This window comes from Pelmatolapia mariae, linkage group LG23 (genome assembly GCF_036321145.2).
Source record: "Pelmatolapia mariae isolate MD_Pm_ZW linkage group LG23, Pm_UMD_F_2, whole genome shotgun sequence".
NCBI lineage: Eukaryota > Metazoa > Chordata > Actinopteri > Cichliformes > Cichlidae > Pelmatolapia > Pelmatolapia mariae.
This window is the reverse complement of record NC_086246.1, coordinates 26,054,743-26,069,052: the sequence shown is the minus strand read 5'-3', so window position 1 is coordinate 26,069,052 and position 14,310 is coordinate 26,054,743. Positions and strand designations below refer to the sequence as shown.

The following is a 14,310-nucleotide window of genomic DNA, read 5'->3' as shown; positions in this document are numbered from 1 at the left end:
GGAATAAAAATTAATCACATATATTTAAATAAGGAAATTATCTAACAGAGATCAAAACCTTTTTTTGACTGTAAACATAGTCCCCATAGACTGACTCACTTTTCAAGGCACCCTCAAGTGGACACTGGAGGAACTGCAGCTTCTGCATCTATTTTCAACTCCGGAGGTAGCTGCTTATTTTCAACATGATATAGAATAAAAGTTTAATGCTGAGGTGTCCACATACCCATTTTGCCCATGTCTTGAAGCCCCCTTATCCACTGGAAGCCTCTGTGCACCAGTAACAGCAATTGACCTGAACTTTTATAGAGGATGTGCAGTATTGTTTTCACATTATTTATGTTATGTAATCATGTTTTACTCATGTGAGTCTCTACTAAGGATGTAGTCTCTTGTTTGTCCAAACCTCATTAGCAATCATGTATGACAAGCTGAGCAGCACTCACCCATAAGTGACTGCACACACACACACACACACACACACACACACACACACACACACACACACACACACACACACACACACACACTATCGCTCTGTTGCATAAGCAGCTGGATGTTTTCTTCATCCTCAGCTCAAAAACACATAAATTGTCCATACATTACAATAATACAACACAAATGCAGATAAACAGGTGCACATTCAAACCAACAGAGCAGGCTTAGTGAGGAGGAGGCCATATAGATGGTAGATGGTAGTGATGTAAAATAATGAACACGTTTATAAACTTAACAGTTAGCTGTTCGCTCTGACAAACGCTGCACTGTGGGTTTTTGGTGGTAATTAATTTTTCAGACCTACAGAGTCGCCTGCCCCATTAGCTGTTTTGTTGAGATTGATGATGAATTTGGGAAATTGCTGCCTGACATGGAGCGTGGTGTAAATCTAATGTCGATCAGGTGGGATGAGAGCCCAGAGACAGCGCAGACGAGCAAGGTCTGGGCTTGAATTTACTGCCGGGCCTCCTGGAGATGTTGTGGGTGTAATTCACACATGATGGAAATTGCTTCCTTGACAACCTCTGACTTATTTCCTTTTCTCTCCTCTTATAACTTTGTTAGGCTTCAGTAGCTGCTCGGCCCTAATTTAACAGCATGAAGGACACTAATAAAAGCAGTTCGAGACACGGTTGACAAATTGAGTGAAAACAAAGCAAACACTTCAACAATAATAATAACAGAAAAAAAATTAAGCTGTGAGATTGCAGCTTCTTGAGTTCAGTCGCTGCCAAACAAGTTCTGAATATCATTAAAATAATATGTAATCTCAGCCTCATCAGGAAACCAGAGCAAAACAAACACGTCCAAATCTTCTTCCTGATTGCTTAGAGCACGTACCCCCAGAGCAAACACAGGAAGGATGGATGCAAATAACTAATTTTTTTAAGTTCAAACTGCTGAAAAGATCAAGAGTATTGTTCCCAAAACAAGACTACCACACCTAAATCCTCATGTTACATACGCATACTGCCTGCATGCTGACATATGTCTAAATCTAAAGAAGAAGAAGAAACATTTTATCTATCCCTAAAGAGGAGAAATTATTCAAAGTGATTCAATAAATAAAACTATAAATATCATAGAATAAGCTGGAAAGGGATGGAGTGACCACTCTGGGTTGATCTATGTTCCTATCCTGCTTTACGACCCCCGGGTAGTGACTGACAGAAAAAGATGACGGATATGAGTGACAGAAATTAGTTTCCTCAGAAGACTCTAAGGGCTCTCATCCAGTAGGGGCTCAGAGTAGAGCCAAATGCCTTGTGCAGAAAAGTTTTATGTTCAGACAAGACAAAGATTGAGCTCTTTGGCCAAATTGACAAGAGGTATGTTTGAAAAAGTAAAGATGAGGCTTTAAAACCTAACCTGTACCAGCTGTTAAGCATGATGTTGGTAGCATCATGCTCTCGGGCTGTGTTGCTGCCAGTGGTACTGGTACATTGCACAAAGTGGACGAAATAATAAAGGAGGAGGACTACCTGCAAATTCTTCAACTTCACAGTTGAAACTTGGACACAACAGGAGAATGATACCAAACATACATCAAAACTAGTTTTGAATCAATAAAGTGGGCTTACATTAAGCTTCTGGAATGGCCTTCCCAAAACCCTGAACTCAACCTTGTTGAAAATTTGTGGACTGCACTTAAAAGTCAGGAAAACGTAAGAGTCCGTCTGTGTCAGGAAACCATCCAGTTGAAATGAACTCTACCAATTGTGCCAAGAAGAGCAGCCAAATATCAGCCAGAATTAATATCAGCTTGTTGATGGCTGGGAGAAAACATTTCTTTTTAAAGTCACAAACTAGGATTATTTTGGTTTTCCAGTACTGGAATACTGGACCTAAAAATACAGATCAGGTGAAGGATGCTTCAGTTTGCAGCCTCTACATTAGCAGGTAGTGATACCAACGGCTATAAAAGACCTTAAACATGACTGATGATCTCATTTCAGCACCAATCAGCAACTACTAAAGATGTGTCATTCGCAGTCGCTGACATTCTTTGCACTGCCACTTCCCATTACACACACTATAAATTATATTGTAACAATGATTTATTTACTAAAATTGGTTCTCAAGTAGGTGTATCATTGAATTAACTTAATAAAATTACAATAATTACCCGAAAAAACAACAGCAACAGCTTAATGTAAGCCCGCTTTATTGATTCAAAACTAGCCATACACCAGCTTCTTGCTTGCTTCTACACATACATCAACGTGTGTGTACATGTGTGTGTGTTAGAGGACTAAACATCCACAGCCCATTATGAAAAGCCACAGGCCACAAGACTAGCCATTAGTATTATCTCTCTGTGGAAGGGAAGGACACAGCAGGAGGTGAATCTGTGTTTCACAGCCAGCGCAGGAGGACCGTCTCTCACCGTCCCCCTCCACCTCTGTCCTTCTGTCTGTCTTTCTTCCTCTCACCTTCTGTCACTCTCAGCAAGTCTCCGGAAAGGTGTTATGGGTGTATTTAGTTATCTAATTTACCACAAATGCAATAATTTAGCTATCACATTGCCAGAGTCCCTCCTCTTCAGCTCTACCATCTATAGCTGCTATTTACATTCTGCTTCTTCTTTGGTTTTTCTTTTTTTTCATTCTCCAAGCCTGGATACAAACACAATCTGTCACTCTGTCACGGAGCCAGTTAAACAACGCAAGCCTTTGAGATTGTCCACATTTAGACTTGAACAGGAGCTCAAGGATGTGGAGGGATGCAATGACACAACACAGCCCTCGACCGCAGATCAAGGTTGTGCTGTAACGCCGCTAGCGGGCCGAGTCTTATGCAACACGGGTGAAAAATGTAATGAGGAGGCGGTGGCGACGTGGCCCGGGGAAAGATTGAAGAGGAGAAGAGTCAGTGAACTCAGGTGGTGGGGGTGATGCAATGTTTGAGAGCTGTGAATTGGCTTTTATTATCCTCAGTGACAGATATTTTTCTCCCACATACACACACTGAGAGTTTGACTCAAGGACACTTTAGCACAAATGTCACAATTAGTAACAGACCAGCTGAGCTGCAGCTGCGACAAAAAAAACCCACAAAACAACAATCAGCCGGATTTGAACCCTATTGTCTATTTGTCTGTGTCACTTTGACTCCATTCGACTATGTGCTGCCATGCTGATATTTACCAAAAGCAAAGCATTTCACTCAAGTCATTTTACCACACTCTTTATATGCCTTCATGTCATTTGGCCACCACAGTGTGTCACAGATCACAGATATAGAGTCATATGAAAAAGAAAGTTTTCACAGGACTCTACACCATCGTATGAAAACTCTTTTCGCATCGCAGTGTCCATTTGTTGTGTAACTGGGGCAAAAAATAAGGTTCACTCACTCTTTGATAAATTTATTAAAACTTACAAGTAAAATGCTCAAGTTCACCACTCCACCTTTGCTATTCATCATCTCTATTTTGTTTTTGTTAAACAAACAATATTACTTTTAATTTTAAAGAAATATGTTCTTGGTTATTTAAAGGTAAAGTAAGTCATTGTTTAAGTATTTAATAGAAAACAAGAATGCTGTACTCGTCAGTTTACATTGATTAATGTGTAATTACATCTTCCAACAAACTGATACGTTCTCATAAACTTTAATCCATTAAAAACACACAGGAGCAGAGAGAGAAGGAGCGAGAGCTATGACCATTTAACATTGGTACATGTATATTTTCATCATCTCTTTCTCTTAACCTCATCTTTTCTGAACTGAAGGTCAGGGCTCTAACATGCAAAAACGGGCATACATATGCCTTTGTGGAACCAAGGTTTAAAAAACCCAACCTGGATCCAACACTACTTATACTACTACCTATCTCCAAACTCCCATTTATGTCAAAACTCTTTGAGAAGGCAGTTGCTGTCCACCTTACAGCATACTTGGAGAAACACAACATCTATGACCGTTTCCAATCTGGTTTTCGTAAATTGCATTCCACTGAGACACTGCTACTAAAAGTCACTAATGATATTATGATGTCAGCAGACTCCGGAGAATACAGAGTCCTAGTCTTGTTAGACCTTACCTCAGCCTTTGATACAGTCAATCATACAATCCTTATGAACAGATTGAGAGACCTGGTTGGGATGTCTGGCTCTGTTCTAGACTGTTTTTCATCTTCTATATCTGAAAGGAGTTTTAGTGTGTCTGCAAACCAGATCATGTCGGAATCTACAGAGTTGCTGTGTGGAGTTCCTCAGGGCTCTGTGCTGGGACCTATTCTGTTCTTAATATACATTCTTCCTTTAAGCCAGATAATACAGCAGTTTCCTGAATTATCTTATTAGGGATGGGCGATATATCGAGTTGTTTAAAAATATCGATATATTTTCATACGAGATATAAGATGTAACAATATCGTTTATATCGATATAGTCTATGTTACGTTATAATTATACTTGTGGAGCCACAAGTTTGCCTCTCTTTCGTCCACTTTTGTCTCTACGCTGCGTTACTCCGCCTCGCCTCTCCTTCACTGAACACAACTCCCCCTCCCCCATAGCTTCACCTGCAGGCAACGACAAGATGAACAGGGCAAATCTCCGTTAACGAGTTACCACGGATCACCCCGTGCGTGGGGCTGGACGGCGTCAACGTGTTAGCGAGCTAACCGCGCTAACGAGCTAACTGCACTAACGACATGCATGGCCTAAAATCCTTTAATTTCCTCAAAAGTGTGCCTTATGTATGAATTCTGGTTGTGCTTACTGACCGCGAACCGATTTTATGTGGTACAGGGCGCTCAGCAATCTGTCAAAAAATGTTTTAGTACGACTTTGGTAAGCTATGGAGCTGCACCGCTTGATGGATTGTCGGAGCATTACAGCTACTGTAGTCTGGAGCCTCGCGGAGTAATACGTACTGTGCTTCAACATAATATTACCGTATTGTGTGTGTATAAGGACCATAAATGGCACCTGTTTAGAGACACGGTTACAAAGAGGATTTCAAACTCAAGGCTGTCAGTCACACAGTAGAACTTGGGAATAGAGCAGCTGTGAAATCTGTCTTTGTTATTATGCTCAGCGTCTCTTAGTTTACATTTTGACTGCACAATTGTGAGCTCTTTGTTATGCACAAAAACAACATTGTGTTTCTTTTATTTATGGAGCATTATTATTTAATAAATGCTCATAATTTATTTTTGAGCAATTTCTTCATGTACATCTATGCTGTATGTTAATAAAAGTGCCTGTGTGACATCTGGGACACAGCTTTGACTAAGAACTCTCTTTTTGTTCTTACCTTATGGCTTTAAAAAAAATATCGATATATATCGTATATCGCCATCCAGCTAAAAAATATCCAGATATGAATTTTGGGTCATATCGCCCAGCCCTATATCTTATCATCTTTTTGTTGACAATATTCGGCTATACTATTCATTTAAGCCTTCTGAAGTTCATAAGCTCTCCAATCTGATTGACTGTTTAACCAACATTAAACAATGGTTGAACAATAATTGCTTACAGCTAAACCCGGCCAAAACAGAAACTTTGATTATTGCACCAGACTGGATGATTTAGGTTCCTCACAGAAACATAACCTTAGAAACCTAGGCATTATTTTTGATGAAGCTTTTTCTTTGGAGGGACATTTAAATCAGATAGTAAGAACCTGCTTTTTTCACTTGAGGAACATTTCAAAACTTAGATCCATCATGTCAACAAGTGAACTCGAGATGATAATACTTGCTTTTGTCTCTACAAGACTCGACCTGTTTACTTGTCTAAACAAGAAAGGGCTAGCTCGTCTACAGGTTGTTCAAAACTCTGCAGCGAGGCTACTGACCCGCCTGATCAAGGGAGCCCAATTGGATTTAGGATCCATTTTAAAATTCTAGTTTTAACTTTTAGAGCATTACAGGGACAGCCCCCCACCCCCCATACACATACCTCTTTTCGTGACCTCAGGTCATCAAATCAGAATGGGACCGATCTTTCCAAGCTGTTGCACCCAGACTGTGGAATGCACTTCCTTTAATTCTACGGTGTCTGGACTCGGTGGAGAACTTCAAAGCAGCTAAAGATATTTTTATTTCAAAAAGCTTTTAATTAGACCAGGGTTTTTATGATGTATTTATAACTGTATTGTGTTTTCTTGCCTTTCTTGTAAAGCACTTTGTAACACATGTCTGTTAAAGGTGCTATATAAATAAACTTTACTTACTTACTTACTTATTTGTTCCTAACACTAAGACCAAGCCGCTGAAAAAAACAACAACAGTTGGTTATCAGCTAACCTTATGTCAACAAAAGTTATGCTCAAGTGTCCTAAAAGTCCAACTTTCCCTCAGATAAACAGTTTGATTACATTATCACATCATATGAGAGTTACTTCTCTAAGTGTATAAGCTCAACAATGTTTCATCCATTTAAAAGACAGTTTCACAAACGCGGCTAACAGCAGCTAACATGAGCTAACAGAGGCTAAGACCAGCTAACAGACATTAACACCAGCTAACACAGGCTAACAGCAATAGAAGCCAAAGACCTTACAGACAGAAAAGTTCTTTCAACAACTCTTAGTACCAGTTTTACAATTAATAAAAGTCAAAACTGTCTTGAGGTTTATTCGTATTTGATTCCTTATGGTGACGATGTCACCCTGCTACACTTTGATGACCTCATCATGAAGATCAGGAAATAAGGCCATTTAAATTCCTCTTGTACAAGCAAAATATCTGATTCCTAGGCGTGTAAAAATATCTGTATTTTTAACATCATGTGTTCATGATGAACAGTGATTACCTTCTGTGACTTTTTCTGGCTTTTTTACAGTTACAGTCATTATTATTCCTCAACCATAGTTTGTCACAGGGGTTGTGGATGTTTATGTTGAGTCACTGCAGGCTGTTGAGCTCTAACACAGAGAAGCCATCTGCATTTGAATATGCAGGTCAGCAGGAGTCACTCCAGCTAGCTTATGTGTTTATACAGTGACAGACATATAAAATAAATAAATAAATCAGGGACTCAATAAAAAACAAAAAAACAACCTTTGGCTCTAAAAAGTGATTCACAAAGTATAAAAATGGTGAAAGTTAGAGAAGCTTGAGGCAGTTTGATGTCAATAAATGAACCAGAGGTTTGTCAAACAGAGAGGCAAAAAGTATTAAAACTAAACTAATTATCATGAAAAGTGAGTAAGTGTTTTTATGAAACAATAACAGACCCCCTCTGCTCACTGACAAATGTTTGGAGTCTGCAATGAAACCTCAGGTGGAGAGATTCTCATTTCCAGCTAATGCACTTCCCACAGTGCTCTGAACTTTTTACCCACGGCTCTCTCAATGCGGTTTTTCTCCCCCAGTGGGAGGAAAGTGTCCATCCTGTGGTTAGCTGAATTTATCTGGAAAATACTTTATTAAATGCTCATCAGCTCACCAATCCACTCTAACCAGCTCTGAAGAGAAGAACAGAAGTTTGCTTTGGTTTTCAAGTTTAGAAAAATGTAATTGTCTTGGTTAGATAAAAACAGGAAAGTTTATTAATTAACCATTATATTTCTCTAGCCTTCAAGCAGGCCTATCTGACTCATTTCCATCCCCATCTATTAATTCCTGGGCTCTGCCAGAGTAGCTTTGCATGAATCAAAGTCCAAAATAATCTTTATTTATCTTGCATTGGGCCCTGGTGCCACATCTCAAGTTTGGTTTGTGTCTCAAATAAACAATTGCAGCTGTCTAACCTCCCTTTAAGCCAACGTTCTTGTGATTGGCTGCCTCTTAGAAACAAGTAGTTGGGTGGAGCTAAGGGATATCTGCTCTCAATGACATCATACTCAGCTAAGAGTAGAAAAAATGGACTTTAAAGATGTCTGAGACCTAAGCTTTTGGCTCGCAGCAATTGTACATGTTTACAATTATAATTGCTGTGAAGATTCAGTAAATATATACATACATCAGTATTTATATGACAATAAATGAGGAAAAGCATAATAGCGTAATGTTGTTTAAAGCTGAGTATTTTATGAATATAAATGAAGGTGGTCTGGTTTGTTTTCTTTATTCACAACCAGCTACAGCAACACATTATATTGACTGCAGGTGGAGTTTGCGCTCATAGAAAAACCTAAAGAAACTCACCTGTATGTTACCTGCTCAGTACAAAACAGCAAGCAGACCAAGTTAGAGACGAGCTGATGAGCACAGTGGTGGACTAGCTGGTCAGCAGTTACACATCAACATATTTCCCTCAAAAGCTGGTGGAGACCAAAAATAGATGAAGAACAGAGTACCCAGGACAAAGCTACATTTAGGAAAACACATCGTGGCTGTGCAAACTCTTTTACCCAATGCAAGTATAAATGTTATTTTAAATTAAATATCATTATCATTATCATGTATTTGTATTTATTTTAAATCAGCTGTTTATTGATTTAGTCTTTTAATCTTTTAATGTAATATTTAACAGTCATATAAGAAGTCATATTAATTAAGAGTAGTTTTAATTAATTTTTTAAATTTAATTTTAATTAGTGGTTGCAGCACGGCGAGCAGTGACCGCGGGGATAAACTTCATGCCACAGCAACACTGAACTGGTTAAGCGTAACAGGATGGATGTTTAAATTATTAAGCGTTTTGATTTTTTTGATTTTTTTTAAATAAAGGAACACATGAGGAATAAAAAGGGGAAATATAAATAATGTTTTCTGGAACTAACCTGTGCTTCTAACATTTAACTCTATCTTCAATTAAAAAGAAATCTAAATGAAGTCTTTTAATATTCCAGACACCCAGCTTTAAAACATTTACCTTTAAAGATGATCTTTGTCTCAGTGACAGACGGGAAATTGTGCACCAACTAAAACTGTGTAAAGTTTTCTACACGAGCAGCTGTTCTTGAAACTGAAGAACTGATTTTTTTTTCTTTCAAAAGATAAAAATACCAAACGACACCTCTCATCAGGCCTCTCGAACTGTCACACAGACTTCACCTCTGTGCTGTTTGCACAGTTTTATTCGCCTGCACTGCATCACATGTCGCTTTCCTCACACATTGTCCTCACCTCCTCCATCCTGAGCTACATCATCTTCACCTCACTCTGCAGGGGCCACGACTCGTGACCTTGGTTCACAATTAAAATGTAACTATACTCCTCTGCATCAAAGCCAGATATTGGCAGCAATACTTTTGTTTTTCTTTCCAAAAATAAAGGCACATAAAAAGTTAGTGCTATTGTAGCTAGGATTGCTCCATTTTCCCATTACATAAAACTGATTAAAAATCCATCATGGCGGATGTTTGGAGAGATTTCTACAGCTGCTGTAAAAATATGTGTTTATTTCAAAACCAAGTGTACCTAAATAATGCATGCAAATGTTTAATTTTTATTTCTTAACATATGAAAGTTAGTTGTTGCAATGGAAATCGATGGTCACAAAGGTCTATGATTCCAGTGAAAGGAGATCTAGATGAAAATAATTTAAAGTGTTGGTAAACAAACATGAGGAGGCAGCTAACCAAAATCAGGTGTCTATTTGCACAAGGCTTCAGTATTAGCTTATGGAGTACTATGTGTTCTTGGACTAAGACTACATCAAAACTAACAAGATGTAACCTCCAGGTCTGAAATATGAAACTAATGGCCATACTTCCTCACAGCCAACGTGAAGTGACTCTTCCTCCTCAGGTTATAAGGAAGTCAAATAAGAAAATGACTCTACTTTCCACTTTACTGATGAGTTTACGGTCCAACTAATAGAGCTGGGCGATATATCGAGTTTTTTTAAAAATATCGATATATTTTCATACGAGATATAAGATGTGACAATATCGTTTATATCGATATAGTATATGTTACGTTATAATTATACTTGTGGAGCCACAAGTTTGCCTCTCTTTCGTCCATTTTTGTCTCTACGCTGCGTTACTGGGCCTCCCCTCTCCTTCACTGAACACAACTCCTCCTCCCCCATAGCTTCACCTGCAGGCAACGACAAGATGAACACGGCAAATCTCCTTTAACGAGTTACCGCGGATCACCCCGTGCGTGGGGCTGGACGGCATCAACGTGAAACACAAAAACAACATTGTGTTTCTTTTATTTATGGAGCATTATTATTTAATAAATGCTGATCATTTATTTTTGAGTAATTTCTTCATGTACATCTACGCTGTATGTTAATAAAAGTGCCTGTGTGACATCTGGGACACAGCTTTGACTAAACTCACTTTTTGTTCTTACCTTATGGCTTAAAAAAAAATTATCGAGATATATATCGTATATCGCCATCCAGCTAAAAAAATATCGAGATGAATTTTGGGTCATATCGCCCAGCTCTACCAACTAATCTAGAGTAAAACACATGATAAATCAGGATAAATCAGCAGATAAAAAGTCGGGCGGCACAGTGGTTAGCGTGCACAGAGGACTGAATCCCTTTGAAATGGCTGGGATCAGGACGGGATCAGGTCTGCGACCACTTCTAGTTACTGTAGGTGCTAGTGCTGGGCGATATGACGATATATATCGTGTGGACGATAGAAAAGTGTCTATCGTGCCATTTGTCTTCTATCGTTTCTATCGTTTCTAGCCCGAATTTTACAAATTAATACATAAAATATATCATTAACCCTTTACAACCGGTCGGAGCAGGCACACTCCGTTTTGCCTAACTATTTTTAAATCCCTGTAGAACTGTAACCACGTAAGGTAGCGCAATAATGGGTTTTTTTGCATATGAAACCGTAAGAGTACTTACATCTTATTCCATTAGCTTGCCCTAGGTCACGGTTTTCTTCCACATATAGCTTTGCAAAAATTGCATAAAAAGCACTTCCAGCAACAAAAACATAATATTCCAGACTTGCAGCAACAAAAACATAATATTCCAGAAACAGGCTTTGCCGATCCAATCAGCTGTTCATAACACTTCCTAGTTTGTATATAAGTCAGCGCGAACTCTCGCATGTCCGCCATTACCTGCCCGAAACCGGAAGTGACGTCATATTCGCGGAAAATGTAGTTTTTTAGCTTCAAAGCCTATGTTGGTGTTTTTAAAAGTCATGTTTGACTTTATGTTCTTCTGTATCGTTTCTGGGATGCTTAGAAGTCAAATTACACTGTTGTAAATAGTTTATTTTGATGCACATGCTGTGTTTTTGCAAATTTACATTTATTTATTTTTATTTTTCCTGTAGAATATAAAAAATTGTGTGTCTCAAAAATAAAACTAAGAAGACACTCAAAATAAATAAATGTAAAGATAAGCTCTGGTAGACTTGGTTCTATGGTAGGTCTTAAAGGGTTAAATAGCCTGTGCAAATATATTAGTGTTGTCTTCTCACTATACATACTCTTAACAAGAGAAAATAAAGTATTAAAAAATGATATTTTTCGCAAAGAAACTCTGTCTTGTGGTTTTGCAACATGGTGCTGCTTTACGTGCACCCGGATTTGCGACATGCTTTACAGTAATTCAAAACAAAGACTGCACCCTCTCCACTCGCTGTTTAAAGACTGCATACTTTCCAGATGACCACAGGTCAGGTGGTATATCGTGATATATATCGTTATCGTGATATAAAATAATTCATATCGTGATAAATATTTTTTCCATATCGCCCAGCACTAGTAGGTGCCATCATTAAAGCGACTTTGGTGCCTCAGGTTGGTGGTAAAACACCACGACTGATCAGCCCCTGTCAGTTTGTGATTAAATGGCATCAAGTTGACAACTACATGCAGTTCTTTGTGATAATATGGTGATAAACAGCGATAAATTGGCAAAAATCACAAATTTGGTTCCATCTGCACACACAAAAATTCACATCAATTGTTTACATTCAGAGTCCTGGAAGAAACTCAAAGATCTGAAACTGTGACATAGTTGCTGCAGGACAGCAGTTTGACTGCAACCTTACTTTGATGTAAGATTAAAAGCAGAAAACCAGTGGAGTCCTCTTTCGCAAAGAGACGAGACATAGATGAGTTGCGCTTATTAGCACAGACTGACTCGGATTGACTGCAACGTGTTGACGTTTGCCTACACTTACAAATTAAACAGCAATTGTTTGCAAACCTTCACCAGTCTGAGTGATTACAGTCAGTCCAAGAGAGACCATGATGGTTCGGAGACAGGTTGCCTCCCCTCAGAAAATTTAGAGTTATCACCCAGAGCTTGAGGATGTCACATGCTGCATGCTCAACCTCTAGGCAACCAGCTGGTTGGCACAAGTACTTGCAATCAGTTGCGAAAAAGGAAATAAATGAATGTGAACACTATTTTTTTGGTCTTTCTCTCAAGTTGTCATTCAACAGGCTGTCATCCTGTTTTCACTCTTGTCAGACTGAACCACGAGTAAACTGTGTTTCTCTGTCTATAACATACATCAGGTGTTATTCTCTCCTGATGTTATCCATCCATCCATCAGACAAGGAGGGGAAGTTAATTGTCACCTTTCTTGGTCAGTAGGAGCTATAGAATTCAATTTCACTTTTTATATACAGAAAAAAATGGCCAGAGCTTGAAAAAAAGCACAATCTAGTAAATGTACTATTGTTACTTAATTACAGCTAGAAGTAACTCTGATTTACCTTTGCTACTTTTGCTTGTTAGGGACAAATATTTAGGGCTTCCAGACTGATCCAAAAACACATCAGGAAGTGAGATTTCACATTTGATGACCTTCCCACTCTGAAGAACAGCATTTACCTTATTTACCTTAATGTCCTTTGGAGTTTGGTCACTTTTGTCTCCAAACAAAAAAACAAACAAACAAAAAAACAAACATGATGGAAGAAATGTCAAATGAGTGGCAGCACTAGGGCTGGGCGATATATCGAGTTTTTTAAAAATATCGATATATTTTTATACGAGATATAAGATGTGACAATATCCTTTATATCAATATAGTCTATGTTACGTTATAATTATAGTTGTGGAGCCACAAGTTTGCCTCTCTTTCGTCCACTTTTGTCTTTACGCAACGTTACTCGGCCTCGCCTCTCTCCTTCACTGAACACAACTCCCCCTCCTCCCCCATAGCTTCACCTGCAGGCAACGACAAGATGGACACGGCAAATCTCCGTTAACGAGTTACTGCGCATCGCCCCGTGCGTGGGGCTGGACGGCGCCAACGTGTTAACGAGCTAACCGCGCTAACGAGCTAACCGCGCTAACGCCTTGCAGCCCAGAGGGGCTGCACAGCCTAAAATCCTTTCATTCTCTCAAAAGTTGACAGCGCGCCTTATGTATGAATTCTGGTTGTGCTTACTGAACCGATTTTATGTGGAACACGGCACTCAGCAATCTGTCAAAAAATGTTTTAGTACGACTTTGGTAAGCTACGGAGCTGCACCGCTTGATGGATTGTCGGAGCATTACGGCTACCGAGGAGCCTCGCAGAGTGATACGTACTGTGCTTCAATGTAATATTACCGTATTGTGTGTGTATAAGGACCATAAATGGCACCTGTTAAGAGACGTGGTTACAAAGAGGATTTCAAACTCAAGGCTGTCAGTCACACAGTAGAAGTTGGGAAAAGAGCAGCTGTGAAATCTGTCTATGTTATTATGCTCAGCGTCTTTTAGTTTACATTTTGACTGCACAATTGTGAGCTCTTTGTTATGCACAAAAACAACATAGTTTTATTTTATTTATGGAGCATTATTATTTAATAAATGCTGATAATTTGTTTTTGAGTAGTTTTTTTCATGTACATCTATGCTGTATGTTAATAAAAGTGCCTGTGTGACATCTGGGACACAGCTTTGACTAAGAACTCTCTTTTTGTTCTTACTTTATGGCTTTAAAAAAAATATCGAGATATATATCTTATATCGC

General features: G+C 38.8%; 1 protein-coding gene across 1 annotated transcript in view; it reads right to left on the bottom strand.

The window, feature by feature from the left end:
* LOC134620044 (inactive dipeptidyl peptidase 10-like) overlaps positions 1-14,310 on the bottom strand; it is a 74,977-nt gene that overhangs the window by 46,762 nt on the left and 13,905 nt on the right. The window lies entirely within an intron of this gene.